Source organism: Euprymna scolopes, chromosome 19 (genome assembly GCF_053919585.1).
Source record: "Euprymna scolopes isolate OS-2025 chromosome 19, ASM5391958v1, whole genome shotgun sequence".
Lineage (NCBI taxonomy): Eukaryota > Metazoa > Mollusca > Cephalopoda > Sepiida > Sepiolidae > Euprymna > Euprymna scolopes.
Window position 1 is genome coordinate 113,453,491 of NC_136500.1, and position 21,984 is coordinate 113,475,474.

Sequence of the window (21,984 nt, forward strand, 5' to 3'; positions counted from 1 at the left end):
GGAGTTAACGGCAGAGAAGGGAAGAGCGAGGGGAGTTAACGGCAGAGAAGGGAAGAGCGAGGGGAGTTAACGGCAGAGAAGGGAAGAGCGAGGGGAGTTAACGGCAGAGAAGGGAAGAGCGAGGGGAGTTAACGGCAGAGAAGGGAAGAGCGAGGGGAGTTAACGGCAGAGAAGGGAAGAGCGAGGGGAGTTAACGGCCGAGAAGGGAAGAGCGAGGGGAGTTAACGGCCGAGAAGGGAAGAGCGAGGGGAGTTAACGGCCGAGAAGGGAAGAGCGAGGGGAGTTAACGGCCGAGAAGGGAAGAGCGAGGGGAGTTAACGGCCGAGAAGGGAAGAGCGAGGGGAGTTAACGGCCGAGAAGGGAAGAGCGAGGGGAGTTAACGGCCGAGAAGGGAAGAGCGAGGGGAGTTAACGGCCGAGAAGGGAAGAGCGAGGGGAGTTAACGGCCGAGAAGGGAAGAGCGAGGGGAGTTAACGGCCGAGAAGGGAAGAGCGAGGGGAGTTAACGGCAGAGAAGGGAAGAGCGAGGGGAGTTAACGGCAGAGAAGGGAAGAGCGAGGGGAGTTAACGGCAGAGAAGGGAAGAGCGAGGGGAGTTAACGGCAGAGAAGGGAAGAGCGAGGGGAGTTAACGGCAGAGAAGGGAAGAGCGAGGGGAGTTAACGGCAGAGAAGGGAAGAGCGAGGGGAGTTAACGGCAGAGAAGGGAAGAGCGAGGGGAGTTAACGGCAGAGAAGGGAAGAGCGAGGGGAGTTAACGGCAGAGAAGGGAAGAGCGAGGGGAGTTAACGGCAGAGAAGGGAAGAGCGAGGGGAGTTAACGGCAGAGAAGGGAAGAGCGAGGGGAGTTAACGGCAGAGAAGGGAAGAGCGAGGGGAGTTAACGGCAGAGAAGGGAAGAGCGAGGGGAGTTAACGGCAGAGAAGGGAAGAGCGAGGGGAGTTAACGGCAGAGAAGGGAAGAGCGAGGGGAGTTAACGGCAGAGAAGGGAAGAGCGAGGGGAGTTAACGGCAGAGAAGGGAAGAGCGAGGGGAGTTAACGGCAGAGAAGGGAAGAGCGAGGGGAGTTAACGGCAGAGAAGGGAAGAGCGAGGGGAGTTAACGGCAGAGAAGGGAAGAGCGAGGGGAGTTAACGGCAGAGAAGGGAAGAGCGAGGGGAGTTAACGGCAGAGAAGGGAAGAGCGAGGGGAGTTAACGGCAGAGAAGGGAAGAGCGAGGGGAGTTAACGGCAGAGAAGGGAAGAGCGAGGGGAGTTAACGGCAGAGAAGAGAAGGGAGGAGCGAGGGGAGTTAACGGCAGAGAAGAGAAGGGAGGAGCGAGGCGAGTTAACGGCAGAGAAGAGAAGGGAGGAGCGAGGCGAGTTAACGGCAGAGAAGAGAAGGGAGGAGCGAGGGGAGTGAACGGCGGAGAAGGGAGGAGCGAGGGGAGTGAACGGCGGAGAAGGGAGGAGCGAGGGGAGTGAATGGCGGAGAAGGGAGGAGCGAGGGGAGTGAATGGCGGAGAAGGGAGGAGCGAGGGGAGTGAATGGCGGAGAAGGGAGGAGCGAGGGGAGTGAACGGCGGAGAAGAGAGGAGCGAGGGGAGTGAACGGCGGAGAAGGGAGGAGCGAGGGGAGTGAACGGCGGAGAAGGGAGGAGCGAGGGGAGTGAACGGCGGAGAAGGGAGGAGCGAGGGGAGTGAACGGCGGAGAAAGGAGGAGCGAGGGGAGTGAACGGCGGAGAAGGGAGGAGCGAGGGGAGTGAACGGCGGAGAAGGGAGGAGCGAGGGGAGTGAACGGCGGAGAAGGGAGGAGCGAGGGGAGTGAACGGCGGAGAAGGGAGGAGCGAGGGGAGTGAACGGCGGAGAAAGGGAGGAGCGAGGGGAGTGAACGGCGGAGGAGGGAGCGAGGGGAGTGATCGGCGGAGGAGGGAGCGAGGGGAGTGATCGGCGGAGAAGGGAGGAGCGAGGGGAGTGAACGACGGAGAAGGGAGGAGCGAGGGGAGTGAACGACGGAGAAGGGAGGAGCGAGGGGAGTGAACGACGGAGAAGGGAGGAGCGAGGGGAGTGAACGGCGGAGAAGGGAGGAACAAGGGGAGTGAACGGTGGAGAAGGGAGAGCAACGGGCGGAATAGAAGAGAAAAGAATTAAAAGATGTTAAAGGCAAAATAGGAAAAGGAAAACATTTAAAAATCTGAACACTGTTTTAAAATGGGGACTTACTTTTCAATAACATAAAAACAAACTAGATTGGGGTTAGTTTAGGCTTATAAAACATTCAGTTTCTTGTTTAGTTCAAACGCTGCACCAATATCGAAAAATCTAATTGATTATTTAACGGGACAAAATACAAATCACCAGCTGGGCCTCTCTATGGTCTCTGAACTTATACCTGTTAAAAAACTACTAATGAGTCTACCAGCGTAATTCTAATTCTAATCCAGTATTACGAGGGTAATGAATCTTGGGTACACTCAAAAGACACTAATGTGTAGTTTCTAAATAAAATGCTTACATATGATGTTAAATAGTAAAGGGTATGTTTGCTAGTAGTTATCTGATGATATTCATATTTGCGGAGTAACACTGACACAGGTAATCAGGGTCAGGTCATGGGTCAGCATTTGCATTCAGATGTCACCTCAACCTGCCGTTGCTTGAAACTAATGTGACGTCACATGGCTCAAAGAGAGATGGAGTGAGATAAGTACAGAGTTCTATTAGGAAGCAATGAGTGTACAGTAAAGCATGATCTAAGAATCGAGAAGTTAAAGCCTCCAGATGTCCATAGCCTGGTATACCCCCACTTCACTAGCAGAAAGTGTCATCAGCAGCTAAATAAATGGTCCTTCAAAATTTAGAATATTCTCTTTTCTTTTTGAAATTTTAATTCTCTGTAAAAATGCCCATCCAATGGAAACGATTGTGGATGAAAGGTTTCGATAACAGAAGGAATGGTCAACACGAGGTAGGATTTAATTGTGCTGTTCTCATTTGCATTCACTGGCAAGCATGTATTTTTTTTAGTGTGACTTATAAGACATTAGACCTCCCCTAAGAGGAGAGGTATATGCAACAATAATAATAATTACAAAAATGTTCTGAATATGTTTAAAAAAAATAAAGACACTATACAACCAATTGTTTCTGATTAAAAAAAAAAAATCTCTATAAAAATTGAAAGAATAACATCCAAGAGGAAATCAGAAGTCCAAATAATTTATATATTTGTAGTCATCAACATACAGTCCTGTTTCATTGTATCACAACTCATCAGTGCTGCTAGACTAGCATCTCTCCCAAGCCGAGGATTTAACCTAGAACCATCGCATTGATAGTTAGCAGTTCTACCGATTGACCCACAGGAGCGATGCCTGCAAATAACCTCACAAATGTCTATTTTAAACAAACATTCGTCCACCACTTTTATAGTGCTCAAAGTGTGTGTGTGTGTGTGTGTGTGTGTGTGTGTGTGTGTGTGTGTGTGTGTGTGTGTGTGTGTGCAACTCTCCTACATCCCAAACCACTTGACCTATCAAGACCAAACGTGGCATGATGATGGTACCTCACCTAGAGATGGTACACACCATTTTTCAAGGTCAAAGGCTAAGGTCATATTTTGGAGCAACACAGCAAAGTCCCGTGCAAAGTGCAGGTATTTTTGATAATGTGTTTGTGATGCTAAACAAATTAACCATTGTGATTTTTTGTAATTGTCTCAATTTTTAAGTGTAACAATATAAGTACAATTTTGATATAATCTATTTGTTTTTAAGTTCATAGTTGGATTTCAGTCACTTAAGGAGGCCTTTTACCACCTCTGGTAATAAATACATTAAAATAACAGGCACTGTATTTGTAGACATGTCCTATGACACTGTCAACCACAGGGCATTCATACTAAAAGTAGCCCAAATGATACAAAACTCAGCATTGGTGAGCATAATTGAATGTCTACTTAATAATCGGCGTTTCCATGTTGAGATGGATGGCAAAAAGAGTAGATGGTTTATCCAAAACAATGGCCTCCCACAAGGTTCAGTTTTGGCTCAAACCCTATTCCATATCTACACTAACGACCAACCACAATACCCAAATATACAAAGATATATATATATGCCGATGATCTATGCATCGCCACCCAGACAAATAGTTTTGACATCATAGAAGAAAGACTCTGATGCCCTAGCCACTCTCTCTACGTACTACAAAAAGTGGTACTTAAATGCAAACCCTAACAAGACCCAGGTTTGCGCCTTTCATCTTAATAATCACCAAGCAAATCGGAGATTAAGAGTCATGTGGAATGACAACATGCTTACACATGAACCTTTCCCAGTCTACCGGGGAAGGGGGGTAACTCTGGACAGAACACCCTCTTTTAGAAAACACATTACCAAATTGAAAGGCAAGCTGTCATCACGAAACAGCCTTCTCAGTAAGCTTGCCACCAGCAATTGGGGTGCCGACCCCAAAACACTGAAGCAAACAGCTCTCGCACTGTGCCATTCCACAGCGGAGTATTGTGCCCCAGTATGGGCAAGATCATGCCATGCCCATAAAATTGATGTAGAGCTGAACAAGGCATACCGGACCATAACTGGTGCCCTAAGACCAACTCCCTTGCCAGCTCTATAGTGCCTAACTGGTATTCCCCACCACATATCAGGTGTAAAGTCATCACCAGAATAGAACGGTACAAATAGCTTAACGACCACAGGCACTCACTGTTTGGCCACCAATCAGTGAGACAAAGACTAAAATCTCGCAGTAGCTTCATCAATATAGAGGAAATCGATCCCAGGCAAGCTGCCTCCTATAGGATGGAACGATGGCGAGACTATAACAGTAGGAATAAAAATGAAGCCCTACCAGACCCAAAAGAAACACTCCCCCAGGGTTCAAACCTTGGTAGAAAAAACTGGGTGACTCTAAATAGAGCCAGAGCCAAAGTAGGCAAAACAAAAGATAACCTCCACAAGTGGGGCCTAGACACCTCACCTTTATGTCCATGTGGAGAGGTACAAACGATGCACCACCTTACGGAAAACTGCCGATTGGGTCCTCCTTGATCAAACCCAGACCTTAAGGAGGCAAACAGCACCAGCATGCGATGGATTGATTTCTATTGCGCTAAGATATGATGATGACTTAAGGAGGCAGTTAAAAATTTTTTTTAAACACCTTAAGTAATAGTTGCTCTTTCAATGTCCACTTATTGCATGGGTGTCCGCGAAGCGGGTACCCGGGTGTACAGCAAAGTCCTACGCGAAGCATGATTATCTTTGTGAGTAAAGTAATATTTTAAATGTTTGAATGAGAGATCTATACTGTACTGAAGTGTCACTCATTCTAGGCAAGTTGAACTGACTTCCTTTGAAGGAAAAAGTTTCATGGGGGTATGAAATTTATAAGCAATCCCCAGTCGCACGTATATCCCCGTTAAGAGAGACAATGGCATTAAGTTTTTGCGACTCTTGCAGGGAGGTGTCAGTATCCTCCTACATACAGCACCTAATATCCCCAAATGGTCACCAATCTGGTACCAACCAGGCTCAACATTGCTCAACTTTGGTGATCTAATGAGAACCGGTGTGTCAACGCAATTATGCCATATACAAGGGATCACTTTCAGATATAAACTTTATGTAAAATGATCACATACTTCTTAGCCATCAAGTAGAAATAATACCCACTTTCAAACCAGATAGCGTTTTTAAGAACAAGGTAACATCTGGGGAGGGGATCAATTTTGTGTTTGGGAGTGGAATGAGAGCTAAGAATTTTTTCTTGCTGAAAAACATTAAATTAAAACAAGTTATAACTTGAACCCACATTACTAATGAATAGGGCTATGACAAGAGAATATTCTTATCACAGTTTTGACTCTTGAGTATATATTTGACACAGTTAACCAATCCAGAAACACATCACTATCTAAAAACATAAGATATTAACCGATATATACTCGAGAGTCAAAATGATGAAAAGAATATTCTCTTGTCATAGCCCTACTAATGAATAGTGACTATGACTCTACTCATACCACCCCCTCACGCCAGGCTAGAATTATTGCTCATGATTGCATATGTTGGCTCATCTATTTGTTTGCAAGCCCCAGCATAGCAGGATTGCCCCTCACCTGTGCTAGCATCTATGAGCTATGATATTTTTTGTTGTTGTTTCTTTTTTTTTTTCTCCATATGGGTTAGATTGTTAGCTACCAGAAAACACCAGAAAGAATAATTGAAGATTATTATGAATTTATGAATTCATAATAATCGATGATTATTATTAATGCAGAAATTGCATTTCATAAATGATATTTTAGAAATGTTGAAATCTTGGTTGTTATTAAAGTCAGGGATATGGTTTATAGTTAGAGTTGAGGTTAACAAAACAATTCTGTAAGGAATTCGAAAATCTATGAACCAAGTGAGCTGGCAACAACATGAATCGATATTCATATGCTTGTGAGCGTGATGAGTGACGTCATAGCAATTGAATTAATGAAATATAGTTAAGTTTTGGGAGTCAAAGATCAGGAATGAGAGAGAGCAGATTGAGTCAGACGGTGATGGCTCCCAGTAGAGGGGATCAGAATGTGTTAGTCTATGACCAGCAGCAGCTTTCTAATGAAGAAACATCGGCAATAAAAGTTGCAGAAAAGACAACCCGAGATTTGTTGATTCATTGAGATTGAACCTTTTTTGCAGCTGTTCCTGAGAATCCGTCAAACAAGATTAGGGCTGGACAGGTATTTTTCTCTAATTGGCTCGATGTTATACAACCCCAGTGAACTGTTATTTGTTATACAACCCCAGTGAACTGTTATTTGTTACTTTTGTTGCATGTCTGTTGTTAGAATATATCTGTTGTCATAATTTTTATGCCATTAGACATTACACGAGTTAAACACAAGTATGTAATATATACACTCTCCATGTCATACAGAACCCCCAACGATACAGCATATTCCTTCTTGTGCCATATACTAGCCCCCCCCCCCGCCACCAACAACGTAACATATGGTCAATTCTGGACTATCAATGGACCGTTATGTACCGATTTTCAACAGGCTATTTCTCAATCAAATGCAATAAAAAATCAATAAAAAGATATACATTATCTTTATTTAATGCTAGTTTTTTTTTCAGTATGGAGAAATGTCCAAAATTTGGGTACCAGTGCAGCGAGTGATCCGGACGTAAATAATAACATTATTTAAAAAGCCATTCTTAACATGGGGAGGGGAGGGTGTTTTATACATATTCTATACTTCAACCTTACAACTGAATAAAAAAACATATCAAAACTTTAATTAAACTTGGAAATACGATTTAAAAAATAACGCGGATCACTCTCTGCACTAGCACCAAAATTTGTTACCTGCTCCACCAAAAAACACACAAAAAAAATTTATCTACTTTAAAAAAATATTTAGTTATATTTCCTTAAAAATGCTATCCGGTCCGGAAGTGTTAATCATTTTATGTTACATTTATATTCCACTGTAAAATATTGCTTGTTCCTTTTCTTTTCACCACTAACTTTTTCAGATTGTTTGCAAGTAATCGTCTAAAAAAGTAGAATCTCATTTAGTATGTGGAATGAGAGGGAGGAGTGGGGAGTAATCAGCTAAGGGTGTAAGGATAGTTTCAATATATGTAAATGCACCTATTATGCACATGGGTGCAATGTTACTAATTCAATTTACCTCCATTACAATAGTTTTAACGCTAATGTTTACCACAAAAATGTTCTTGGGTTTAAATTTGTCCTCATGAAGGGAAGAGACACATAAATTAAAAGTAAACTATTTTATTTATTTCATTTTTTAAAAATTTATTTGCCAAGGAAATAAGAGTAAATTTGTAGATTGATAGTCTCTGGTAAATCCCCATCTCCCCAAAAAGTGAGAGTCAATTTTTTTAAGGTGATTACATCCTGAAAGACGACAGATAAAAAGCAAATTTTTAGAATCGGGGATAAATTTTGTACATAAACTTAACATAAAATGATATCCCATTTGAAATTCATGTAAATTTAAAACTTTTAAAGCAGTTTGTTAGACAAAAAAAAAAAAATTGGACTTGGACAACATCTGCCATGAATGTATTGGAAATTGTGATATCAAGCACAAATGCCGAGTCTGTACTTACGTACGTAAATCTTATAAGTGTACGTTACTTATAAGTGTACGTTACTTATAAGTGTACGTTACTTATAAGTGTACGTTACTTATAAGTGTACGTTACTTATAAGTGTACGTTATGTTAGTCAAGGGCAGCCAAGGTTGTTTTTAATCTTTTGGTGTGGTGTTGTGCCTCCACAACTAAGCACCATGTTCTTCTAGCAGTCCGCTTGATTGTGCAATGGGATCGGTCATTTCCTGATTGTACATGAGTGTACCGAAATAATTTATGCACATTCCATATCTAAGCAAACATGGAAAAATCTCTCTGCACAAAAGACTATGCCATTGTAAGCATCTCAATTTATGGCTGCCATTCATAAAATACTATTTTCAACTTTTTGATAATGTTAGCAGCGTCCTGATGAGGCAAGACATTCCGAATGGCAAAACGGCTGCAACCGCAGTCTATCAATGCCAGGTGCAACCAATTTTCAAAATGGATTAGATCTATCGCAATTCTATTCCAGTTTTCTGTGACATCAAGCCGGTCAAGCTTCCAATGCATTGGGATTGGATTAATTGACTGACATTCGCTACAATCCCCAACCATCAGTTATTCCTGGGTTGGTCAATTTCACAAAGTACAGTGTCAACTACAGATTGATGGATGACCTGTATCTGAGAAAAATTCCATTCTTTGACTACAGCACCCAGGATCTCTGAGTTCTGTCAATATACAGACTTCATGCAGCCATTGCTGTGTTACCCTTGTAAGCTGATTGGCTCAGTTATCATTAGATTTGACAAACCTTATATCAACATCTACAGCTTATATTTAGAGACCAACTCCTAGAGTGGTGTCAGTCACCATCTGATCAACATTTCAGATGTTTTGGTGCGCACTCTTGTTCGTCTGGACAACGTATCAGCTATCCAGTGATGCACACATGTAGAGTCAGTCCATAAACGTATAATTTTGACCTTCCATTACAATGCAAGGTTTACACCTTGTAGAACAGCATCGAGCGAGAGTTTGTAATTATAATCAGCTAGTGTACTTCAACTTTTAGCTGTGACAAGACAAATCAGTTTCTTCGCTTTTATTGTTCTTCAGTATTTCTATTGTGAAGCGATTATTGAAATAAAACATAAAAAAAAAGGACATTAATGAAAATATACAATAAAAATTAACAAAATTACAAGGTGCATGCAAAATGAATGCCGATGCTCAAAATGTATAAAGATTTTGACCCTTCCTTGCACTTAAAAATTCACCAAAAATCAGGAAATTATCCAATTTTAATGAAATTTTCAGTATTTATCAAATGATCATGGAAGATAATGAACAAATTTTTACTTAAATGTTAGTGGAAATTTATTTTGTTTAAACAAAAATACCTTTACTAAAATTATAGTTTTCAGTAGCAAAAATGCATGAATTTATTTTTATTTTTTTATGAAAATAAAGCATCGTAAATTGTAACAAAAAAAAAAGAAATTAATTTTTACAGGAACATTACAAAAAACGTCCCTAAAGTCCGTGTTAATGAATTCGATATAACTTGAAGAATTAATTTCTCGAACTACCGATATTATCACTGAATTAAGCAGTTTATTTAATATTTCACACAAAAAAATTATAATTGCAAAAACAAAAGTTCAACTTTTTAAAAAATTTTTTTTTTTAGATTACATGTTGAGCATAATTTTTATATGTACAATTCTAGTAATTTTCTTACTTGCCTGAATGTGAAATTTTCAGTGTAACATAATTTATATAATCTTGAAAAATAAAACTTTTGGGGGTAAAACTTGCGGAGTGTGCGCTATTTTACAGTTGTAAAAATGGAACGGAAATTTAAATTTTGTTCCATTTTAAATTCGGTACATTTTTACATTACATCCAACTCACCATTCACATTCAACATGTCAAATTTTATAGGTTTTCGGGTATGCTGACAAGGTTAAGAGTGAATTTCGAAAGCCGTTCTTAACATGAGGTTGGAGGTGTTTATTCCAAAAGCCGTTCTTAACATGAGGTTGGAGGTGTTTATTCCAAAAGCCGTTCTTAACATGAGGTTGGAGGTGTTTATTCCAAAAGCCGTTCTTAACATGAGGTTGGAGGTGTTTATTCCAAAAGCCGTTCTTAACATGAGGTTGGAGGTGTTTATTCCAAAAGCCGTTCTTAACATGAGGTTGGAGGTGTTTATTCCAAAAGCCGTTCTTAACATGAGGTTGGAGGTGTTTATTCCAAAAGCCGTTCTTAACATGGGGAGGTTGTAAACATACCCAAAAACCTATAAAAGTCGATATTTCCAATGTGAACGGTGGGTTGGACTTAATGTAAAAAAAAAAAAAAAAAAAAAAATACCAAAAAGGTATACCAAATTGACTTTTTCATTTAAAAATTAAATTTTGTTAATAAAATTTTATTTTTATAAAAAAGAAAAAATTTTTGTTTTTTTTATATACATAAAAAGTACGATTGTCGAATGTTATTCTTTCGATTATTTCCATTTTGGGGGTCACAATTAAAAAAAAAAAAATTAAAACGGAACTAAATTTAAATTTCTGTTCCATTTTTACAACAACCGTAAAACAGCGCATACACTGCAAGTTTTACCCTTTTTTTATTTCTTATTTAGAAACAGAAACAGAAAAATAATTAAATTAAAAAATGGTAAAAATTAGACAAACGTACAAATGTATGAATGTGCAACTGGGAGAGAAAAAAAAGAAAAACAGCACCCCCTGCCTCCCTTTAACTACCTGAGATCATTTTCAGACATCTTTCCGACTGTCCAAGATTTTGGACTTCCGTATAATCCATGTGACGAGGACTTTGTTTTCTTTTGGTTGAACGAAGCAAGAATCTCTCACATTCGGGAGCTAATTAAGCTATTTTTTGTACAAACAAGGTTTGTTTGTTTTTGTTTATATCTTCATTCAATATATTAGGACTTTACTAATTATCTTTGAAGTAGACCAAGAAAACTAAAATTTATCTTTTAAAGAATTTTTACAATGAATTTGTTTAACTTCCAAATTTAGCTGAATTGGTTAGCTCACCATGAAAATATTTTTCATAACTTTTTTTTCACGTGTACAAATATTTTTTCTTTTGGAAATTAACTTTAGTCTTAAGTCTTTATACAATCAAAAACTAGCTGGAAACCTACAAAACATTATGATGAATTGGCTTTCAAAACTATGTCCATCATTTTTGCCCATAGCTAAAAATTATGCAGATAAAAATAACGCAATTAGTCTTCATTTGCACTTTTAATAACAAATTTTTTAAAAAAGTGGTAAATGTGCATTTTTTTTTTTTTTTACATAGGAATCACCACTTATCAAGACCCAGAGGCCACTCGAGGATAAGGGTTAATGGGTATACATTAGTCAATGTGATTATAGAGTAGTAAACATAAGTAGTAAGAATTTTGTAAATTGGATTACTTAGGGGGACGATTCATTAAGAACTTGTTTACATTGGACTTGAAGACAATCAAATTGTAGTCAGCTGGAAAGCGGGCAAACAGAAGAGAGTTCCACAGGCGTGCATTTCTAAGAAAGAAGCTTTGTTCATGGAATCTACATTTAGGTTTAGGCACAGATAAAGAGTGTGGGAAATTATTGGTAGTGGCTTTGGCTAGACGAATATTTTTTGTGAAAGTTTACGAGGGGGACCATAGATTGGAGCTCAAATGAGCACTTGCCATGAAAATAACGATAAAGCAGAGACAGGCTCGCAATGTCTCTTCTGTGGGAAAGGGGTTGCAGGGAAGAGAAAAGGGCATCCCCCACTAAGCTACAAAGTCTATTTTGAACTCTGTCAAGGCAGGATAAGCTGCTTCTAGCAGCTCCTGCCCAGATATGGCAACAGTGTTCCATCCTTGGCCATACCTGGCTTTTATATAAGTATAGAATTGCATCAGAAAGGAGATATCTACTAGAGTGGTAGAAGGATCCCACCATTTTTCCAGCAATCTTGGCAATGGATTTGATATACGAGTTCCATTTCAGATCACGAGTAAAGGTCAGGCCCAGATGCTTGTCAAAACATGAAGCCTCCTCAAGACGAGAGCCGTTCATTTCAATTGATGCCAGATGGGCGTCAGAGCGTTGATGATGTAAAGATAAAAGTTTGGTTTTAGATGCATTAAAAGTAACCAAACACTTCTTTCCCCATTGAACCACATGTTCAAGATCAGAGGAGTGAGCATCAGAAAGAACTTGGTCATTTACGGTCTTTGATGTGCTACCATAGATTGTAGTGTCATCAGCATAAATATCTACAAATGATGTAAGGATGTGATTTGGAAGATCATTAATGTAGATCAGGAAGAGAGTTGGGCCCAGGAGTTTAGCGGCATAAATTATTTGACAGACAAAAAGTTATAAAAACTTTATTTTTGTATTAAACCTATTATTAAACCCAACGGCTGAAATAAAACCAGAAAAAAAAAATGTCACTTTATTATTTTTCCATCATTTTTATTAGAATAAATGTATGACATTCGAGAACGCCATATTGCTTGTAAAATTTGGCCTTTCTAAAGTTTGACAGATTAGCCTTTTTAAGGCTAAATTTGGCCTTTTTTATACTCTTCCCTATTTTGAGCCAGCATTTTTTTCTTTTTTTGTAATAAAAGAACGTAAAAAGGGCCAAATTTGGCATTTAAAAGGTCAATCTGTAAAACCTTAGAAAGGTCAAATTTTAAAAGCAATACAGCGGCCTCGAATGTCGTACATTTAATCGAATAAAAATGATGAAAAAAATAAAATGAAATGATTTTTCGTTTTATTTCAGCCTTTGGGTCTAATAATATTTTATATAAAATAAATGTTTTTTATAATTTTTTGTCTGTCAAATAATTTATGCCGCTAAAGTACACAAAGTACACATTTACCTAATATATATGTATATAAAATAAAAATAACAATTAAATTTACCAAAATGATCCAAGATGGTAAAACAAAAGTATATTATAAATATTAAAGAATTAATATTTATAAGGTAATCTCAACCAGATGTAAAAGCGCGATAAAACCAAATAGGAGATAGAGCAAATAGTTAATAAAACATGTTAAAAAACACTTTGAAAAAGAGTTAAAAACATATTTAATCTGAAAAGGAAACACTTGATAAGTGGATAGTCCTTAATCCGTGGAGTTTTGAAGAAATACTTTCCTTCTCATCAGAGGGTAGGAATTAGCAAAATGCGGGATCGGATTTTGCTTGCAAAAGTATTTGATGAAATTACAAGTAAGTCAAAGAGCTTACTTGATAACAAAAAGTGAAGCATAGGGAATATGGTGAAGAAAAAGGTGATTTCACGTGAATGGATAGTCTATCCATTCACGTGAAATCACCCTTTTCTTCGCCCTGTACACTACACAGATTCGAAAAAGTTGTAAAAAAAAAAAAAAAAAAAAAAAAAATATATATATATATATAACAAATAAATGTTATCAAAAGCAATATAAGTTACTTTTCTACCTAACTGGATATATTTGTAGTGTTTTTATTTGATGTAACATGTTCTTTTTTTGTAATTTTTTTAAATATTATAAATTTCACTAACATGCTAGAGAAATGTTTCATAATTTTCCATCCTATTGTCAATTTCCATATCGTACGCCTCCCTATACATTGAGACCATTCCCCCCCCCCCGAAGACATTTCCGTATTTAGAAAAGAAAAAAAAAAAGTGACCGATTTACCAGAACGTTGTAACTAAAAAGTGAGCACCCCTTTCTTTCGCATGTCGAAATAATGATTTTTTTTAATTTTTTTTTTTTTCATAATCTGGTTAATTAGTGCCCAATCAATAATAATCCAGTGAAAAATTTCAAAAAAACTATCAGTATACAAATTACGCGGGAGTGATGGTTGTACAACTCCGCCAAATAAAAAATAAAAATTAAAAAAAAAAAAAGCAAAGTTCGTAAACTGCAAAAGTATAACGTCTGGTTGTAGTCATTAATAAACTTCGCGCGATTTTCAAAGTTTAAAGAGGCAGGTGCGATACTAGGGGAGATAACTCGCACTGAAATATTCACATGCCGACACTAAACATTGTATTTATGATACACATGACCAAATCAAAATAAACTATTGTTTCGAATTAGGTGACAGATTAGATGTTTTGTCGAAGACGCGGCTTCACTTTCGTAACAAAAAATGGTTATAAAATGAAGATTCTGAGACCTGCATCGACATTTTTGACCAGCAAAATTACTTTTCTGTAATAATGGGGAGGGATCTTAACGTTTCTGCTTTTTTCCATTGTATTTCATTTATTTTGTATGCAAGATTTTTATCCTCCAATTTCCCACATCATTGTATATATAGGGATTAGGTGGGGAGGAGGGTAATTATGTTCATTGAACCTCAGCCGGGGATTTTATCCTTCGGTCCGATTTCCTGTTGATTGCGTTAGTTAGTTTATTGCTAAACTAAAGGCGCCTCTAACGGAGAATGCCGACGAGGTTACACAGGCATCTTTTGCAAAGTCAGCGTTATCCCTCCACTTTGCACTTCCATTTCTCGCTGTGGGGAAGAAGAAAACTACATGATAGAAGGGGTTGTTTTGGTGACTGCTTAATTAATGCTTGTTAGGGCCAACAACACCGTGCGCGTGTGCTTTTCGGTCTTCTGCCACATTTTATAAATATTGTATGTGAAATATTTATGAATTTATCCTGGGCCCCCAAAGTCAAAGATTAGACCATTCTGGTCCCTGTGGATTTTGCGGTGGGAGTTTAGTTCTGTGCAGTTCTAGGAGGTCCACACTCCCAGGTTTTACCCTCTCTTTTTGACAAGGGCTTATTTCATTGCTAATCACCTGAGGCGACCTTACCAGGGACTGCCGACGGGGCTGTCCAAGCATTTTTATAGGTCAGTGCCCCTTTGTTGGGGCGCTAACTTATCACACTTTCCAACCCTGGTTTCTAAGTTCTTGCAGTGAGAGAGAACTAAATAACCCCCTAGATTATTCGGACTACTATTCTCAACCTTGGTTGGTAGATTAGAAAAAAAAAAAGTTTGAGCCGACTTTATTTTCGACCTTCTTCGGTGTTCTTTTCCAACTTGTAAACCTTGCCGTCGAACTTGGAAATTTTAAATCCGAATTAAAGCATATTATTTTGCCATACGTAAACAAGTAAATATTTATTGATGAAGGTTGAGAATATATAAGCAACAAGAATGGAGAAAGGCTGAACAACACTAATAAAATTAAAGAAAAACGGAAAACAAATTACCGGGCGGGCAAAAAGCAGGCGTATGCAGTATTAAAGGTACTACTACAGTTTATGGAGACACCGTTTTTTTTTCTGTCACCTATCATTAAAATAAGAGGAAGAAATCAGTATTTTAAACTATGACCGAAACATAAATTAACAAAAAAAAAAAAAAAAAAATTAAACTAGATAAAGAACTAATTACTACGTACCCCGGCCCAGCGTAGTATAAACACCCCCAGCCTCCCCATGTTAAGAATGGCTTTCAGAATAAACACCCCCCTCCCCGAACCTCGAAGTTCTTCCCGGAAGTAATCATTACCTAGTTTAATTTTTGGGTATTACCAATTTTTGTTATTTCATGCTTCGGTGATAATTTAAAATACTAATTTCTCCCTCTTATTTTGATGACAGGTGCCCGAAAAAGAAAAAAATGGCGTTTCCATTTTCGGCGATACACTGTAGTAGCACCAATTTAAAAACAATAACATAAAAGTATTTTTTTTAACGCCTATATAACTTTTTTTTCTTTTTATCGCATTATGTTGTGTGAAGTCGGTTTATATTATAAATTAACGAGTTACGTTAAAACGTATAAACTTTATACGATTTGCGTACTCATTAATGCACATTAAATAAAGTAATAAACAGTTAAATGACGAATATTATTTCTATTTCAATAAAATTCGTTTGCTCCTCGTGTCTTCGCGATGACATGACGAACAGCATTTTGGGTTATTTTATCGAAATCAATTCAACGGAATAAAAAAAAAATACATACGAAACTTAAATAAGCCTAATACAAAAATAGGGAATTAAACCTATCAGTGTGCATTTCGGTATCTTTGAACAAGTCATTTTAATCTGGTATGGTCAGTGGTCAATATTTGGCAAGCAAAAAAAAAATGAATTAGATCGTGATTTTAGAAATTAGAAAGAATTTAAATTGTTGAATGGAAATTTGTTTTAACCGACTGGCTTAAAAATTTTCGGAATCTAAGTTATAGAGATTAAAACAACATTAATTGAACACACACACACACACACACACACACGATATGGTAGTAATTGAATCTTATTTAAAAATAAATAAATAAATAAATAAAAAGCTAAGTGTAAAAAAAAATTAAAAAAAAAACTCCCGGACAACGCCAGACGCGAATAAAATAAAACAAAAACTCTTTCTACAAACGAATTATTATTCGATGACTTACCTATAGGATTTTATTTTTTTATTTCTTGCAAAGCAGAGAATTATTTTCCTTTTTAATTATGACATTACGGAAATGTATTACTACGTGCTCTGTCGCTTTCGTTTTATACACGTGCAACTCATGTACGATACGGATGGACAGAAATGCCATAAATACTTATGTTTACCATTTAGTTTGTATACGACTTCGTTACGCAGAAAACAAAATACTACTATGCGCCGGGATATTTAATTGCATTTTTTAAAATACTGATTGCATTCATTTGTTGTAAATAAATGTTCAAAATGTTCTTTTTTATTATTTAGCATCAACGAAAACAAGTTGCTGCTTATGACATGGAAAAATAAAAGCTCAACCTCATCGAAGAAATTTCATGTTTGTTGTTGTTGTTTTGTTATTATTTTACTTTTTCCCTTTAACAACTTCAAATACTTGGATAATTGGTTTTCCTATTTAAGTCACGTTTATTTAGAGTGACGTGAGTTTCGGCATTATTCCTAAACAACTTATGCTAAGCATATTTATCAATGTTTCAGTAAATAAGATATCGAAATAAGTTTCCTTCGCACAGCACAGCTGAAACACCCAACTATAAAAACGCGACTAGAAAAATGTAGTTGTCATCTTTATAAAAAAATAAATAAATAAAAAGTCAGTGCTTTGAGCAGTTTAGTTTACGTACCATGCTATTTGTTAGATATGGTTTTCAAGTCAAATTGATTTTTTTACGGTATCTTTTGTGTATTTAATTGTTAGATGAAAGGACAGAATAGTTTTTTTTAATCACCCTTTCTATGTTAATAATGGTTTTCTAAATAATGTTATAATTTGGAGCGGTTCGTAAACAGCAGAAGCACTAGCAAGTCAATAACTCAAGATAATAAGAATCTTAAGTTAAAATAAATAAAAATTCATCAAGTTTCATCATACGCATGAAATGCCGAAATAAAAAAGTTGACCGGAAAAATATAGTCGTCATCTTTATAAACAAATTGTGAAAGAAGTTAGCTAAGGAAGAACGATAACTCAATTTTATAAGGCTTAGATTATTAGGGTTTGTATTACTGTACACATAGATTCGAAAAAGTTGTCAAAAAACAAATATATAACAAATAAATGTTATCAAAAGCAAGATAAGTTACTTTTCTACCAAACTGGATATATTTTTCGTGTTTTTATTCAATGTAACATGTTTATTCAGCTCGAAAAACATACAGTGTTTACCGATATGTATTGGAAAATTCAAGATGGCGTCTGATTCTCTCTTTAACACGGTAAGTTTGGGAAAAGGTGTTATAAATAAAAACCCAGATAAAATACTGTTAAAAACTCGCTCAATATATGTTACCGTGACATAGGTTGACATATATTCGGCGGGTTTTTAATAGTATTTTGTCTAGTTTTTTTATTTATAACACCTTTTCCCAAACTTACCGTGTTAAAGAGAGAATCAGACGCCATCTTGAATTTTCCAATACATCGGTAAACACTATGTTTTTCGAGCTGAATAAATGTTACATTGAATAAAAACCCGAAAAATATATCCAGTTTGGTAGAAAAGTAACTTATCTTGCCTTTGATAACATTTATTTGTTATATATTTGTTTTTTGACAACTTTTTCGAATCTATGTGTACAGTAATACAAACCCGATTATTACCCACTAGATTACAGATTAAAAAAAAAAAAAACTTTTAAATAAGGCAAGAGTACCATGGAATTAAAACACGAACATAAGTCAATCGCAAGACTGCATACCTCCACTTGACAACATAAGGATGGGCCAAAGTTTTATCTCGGCCCTACTTCTTCATATTGTCTGAAGTATCCCCCAAGTTATGTCATGGAAACGTCGATCACTCAAAAACTAATCATGCTGAAATCTTACATGGTGGCTACAGTTATAGAAAGTCATCAGATCTATACACCTAATTTGGAAAAGGCAGAAATTGAAATTTTGTTAACTATGACCGAACTTTACAAGGTCAAAGTCATATAAGATGCAGAACTTCATTGGCTACAATATGGGCCTTTTGGCCTTTTGGTCAAGATCAAAGTATAGTATCTGTAAAGGCTGCACTTCCATTTCTTGTTCTCTTTCGGTGGAGGAGCATTCCTTCACGACTGAGACAATTTTTTATTTTTGTACCTTTTCTCCACATTAAAAAACGACCCTGGTGTCTAACTCTGTCCCGTTGGGAGGCATAGTAAATAGGTACAATATGGAGCATGTAGTGAGTCTGTGATTACCAAAACCGAAGTTATCACAAAAATGTGATTTTTATTTTTTTTTTTTGTGACCTTTAACTTTGACCTAGAATCAGTTCTAATTTAGACCATGAATAGTATTTGTACCAGGTATGGTGACGGTTGGTCAAGTGATGTGAATATTAGACTGTGCATAAACAAATTTACTAACAAATTCGACATAATACATAACTACCTTAACAAAGGTAATAATTCGCTATTCAGAATTAAAAATGAAAAAATGTTGAGTATTTTTTTTTTTTTTTTTTTGTTTATTACATTTTCACCCCAAACAAGGCAAATTGCCACTTTGGTGTAGGGGGCTACTATCAGGGGCAACACCTACTGGGGTACTATGTAGGGATTTGGGCAGCAAGATGTCGGTTCACGTTACACTTGAACTTTTGCACGTCAGTACTGTTGGGGAAGCAGGGACCTGGAATGGAATTCCAGAGTCTAGCGGTTCTGGGGAAGAAACTATTGGAGTAAAAAGATCTTTTACATCTAGGGATCTCTACAGTGTGGGGGTGGGATTTAGCAGCCTGTCGGGTTTTTCGAGGGTGCTCACATCGTGGGGGCACAAGTGATTGCAGTTCGTCAGAGCATTCACCACTAAAATACTTGTAGAAAAGGCAGAGGGATGCAACATTTCGTCGATGGGACAGAGGCTGAAGCTTAGATGCCAGTTCAGGGCGTATCAGGTTTGCGGCTCTCTTTTGAACCTTGTCAAGGAGCGAGAGACTAGTAGCAGATGCACCAGACCAGATGTGGCAGCAATACTCCATACATGGGCGAATGGTGGCCTTATAGAGGTACAGGATACTTTCGGGTGTTAGTAGTTTTCTAGCACGGTAGAGAGAGCCCACCTTTCTTGCAGCGGCCTTCAATGTAATTGTTCCAACTCATGTTTCCTGTGAACGTTAGGCCAAGGAGTTTGAAAGATGGACTCTCAGATAAAGAGTCGTTGGCCATTGCTATGGGTGGTAGAGAGGGTTTCTTGTAATTATTGAATGAAACTAGTTTAGTCTTGGCAGCATTGAACGCGACCAACCACTTTTGTCCCCATTCTACTACAGATTGGAGGTCTTCCTCTAGTGTTTCTGCCATTTCTTTAGAAATGTGTTCATTCGTCTTCCTGTCGTGCCTGCCATAGAGTGTAGTGTCATCAGCATATATACCCATCTCAGAGGCAATTTTGTCGGGGAGGTCATTTATGAATATCAGGAACAATAGAGGTCCAAGGATAGAACCCTGGGGCACCCCCGCATTTATATCATACTGTTTAGATGTACGACCGTCGAGGACAACCTGGATTTTTCTCTTATCTAAGAAGGATTTAATTATGTTAAGTATTATGATGTAATGTATTATGTTAAGTATTATGATGTAATGTATTATGTTAAGTATATGATGTAATGTATTTGAGAAACGTGTCATAGAGTTTGGGTGACAACATAAAACAAAAAAGTAAACACATTCCCAGCAATGCGTTATCAGAACAAGGGAGAAAAACTAAAAGACTTCTGAGGACGCAAAAAAATAACAAAAGAGAATGAAGAAAAAGTAAAGAGAGACAAAAAAGACAAGAATACTGATCGTAGTTGTATTTTAATTCAGAACAAACATCTGTGGCATGGTCCCTGGCCTAGATAGCATCTTTGCCAATAACCACAGCAACATTTAATATAGATTTTTTTTTTTTTTTTACTCACGTTCGCCACTTGGATGTATAGGGTTACTATTTGGGACCATGCTTAGGGAAGATGATCAAGATGTTGGTTTACATTACATTTAAACTTTTACATATCAGTACAGTCAGGGAAGCTGGCAGCAGGAAGAGAATTCCAAGATCTAGCTGTTCGAAGGAGAAACTATTAGAGTAGAAAGCTTTCTGGTATGTAGAGATTGCAACAATGAAGGAGTGTGATTTTGTATGTTGAGGGGGCACAAGTGAATTGGGTTCATCAGAGCACATTCCATTATAATATTTGTAAAACAGGTGCAGGGATGCAACATTGCGGTGATGGGACAGGGATTGGAGCTTAGTTGACAAAACGGGACCTATTAGATTGGAGACTCTTCTTTGGACCCTATCAAGAGGGAGAGACTAGTGGTAGATGCACCAGCCCAGATGTGGCAGCAATATTCCATGCATGGGTGAATGGTGGCCTTGTAGAGGTACAGGATATTCTCAGGTGTGAATAGTCTTCTAGCATGATAAAGGAAACCCACCTTCTTTTCAGCAGCCTTCACAATGTCCTCAATGTATTTGTTCCAGTTCATATTGTCTGTGAATATTAAGCCGAGAAGTTTGAAGAAAGAATTCGCAGGTAGGGTGTTATTTGTCATGGATATCGATGGTTGGAGAGGCATCTTGTAATTGTTAAAGATAAGCAACTTAGTCTTACTAGCATTAAATGTTACCATCCGTTTCTAGACCCATTTCACTACGGTCTGGAGATCATTTTCTAAGCGTTATGGTTTCAGTGAAGGAAGAAAATGAAGTATATATATATATATATATATATATATATATATATATATATATATATATATATATATATATATATATATATATATTAAATCCCCGAAACAGTATTTCATGGTAAACAACTGATGATCCCTTAAAAAATAAATTATTACTGGTACTATAGCGAATTCGAGAGAGCAAGTTTATGCAGTGATTGCAGGTGATTGAATGACTTACTGACTAAATGGGTTTCTAACGAATGATAAAAAAATTTTTTGTATAGTTTTATACACACACACACACACATATATATATATATATATATATATATATATATATACATTTTTTTTTTTGCTCAACCCACACCTCCACACACCCGGGTAACGCCAGGCACCCAGGATAGTATAACTATAAGAAGCAACATCACGATTTGAGGAATTTTACACTTTTATATGTGGCAGCAATAAGGAAGATAGCGGTATTTTAGCTTTGAGAGTTTTTTCAACTAATTGAATGCTTGGGAGTCTAGCTTACCTCATAATGTTAAATATAGTTTACCTCATAATGTTAAACATAGTTTACCTCATAATGTTAAATATAGTTTACCTCATAATGTTAAATATAGTTTACCTCATAATGTTAAACATAATTTACCTCATAATGATGCTGCTGTGAAACCTGACATAGTTATATGGAATAAGTC

The 21,984-nt window shown here is 37.3% G+C and overlaps 1 protein-coding gene across 14 annotated transcripts in view; it reads right to left on the reverse strand.

The window, feature by feature from the left end:
* Window positions 1–17,142, reverse strand: part of LOC145239882 (oxygen-dependent coproporphyrinogen-III oxidase-like) — a 985,985-nt gene extending 968,843 nt beyond the window's left edge. For 11 of the 14 annotated variants that reach the window (XM_080103479.1, XM_080103477.1, XM_080103487.1 and 8 more), the window contains exon 1: window positions 16,566–16,680. The gene's annotated coding sequence lies outside the window, so the exon portion shown is untranslated. Of the gene's footprint in view, window positions 1–16,565 lie in introns of all 14 variants that reach the window. The other 3 variants (XM_080103476.1, XM_080103478.1, XM_080103489.1) reach the window with 3 other exon arrangements.
* Window positions 17,143–21,984: the final 4,842 nt, after the last annotated feature.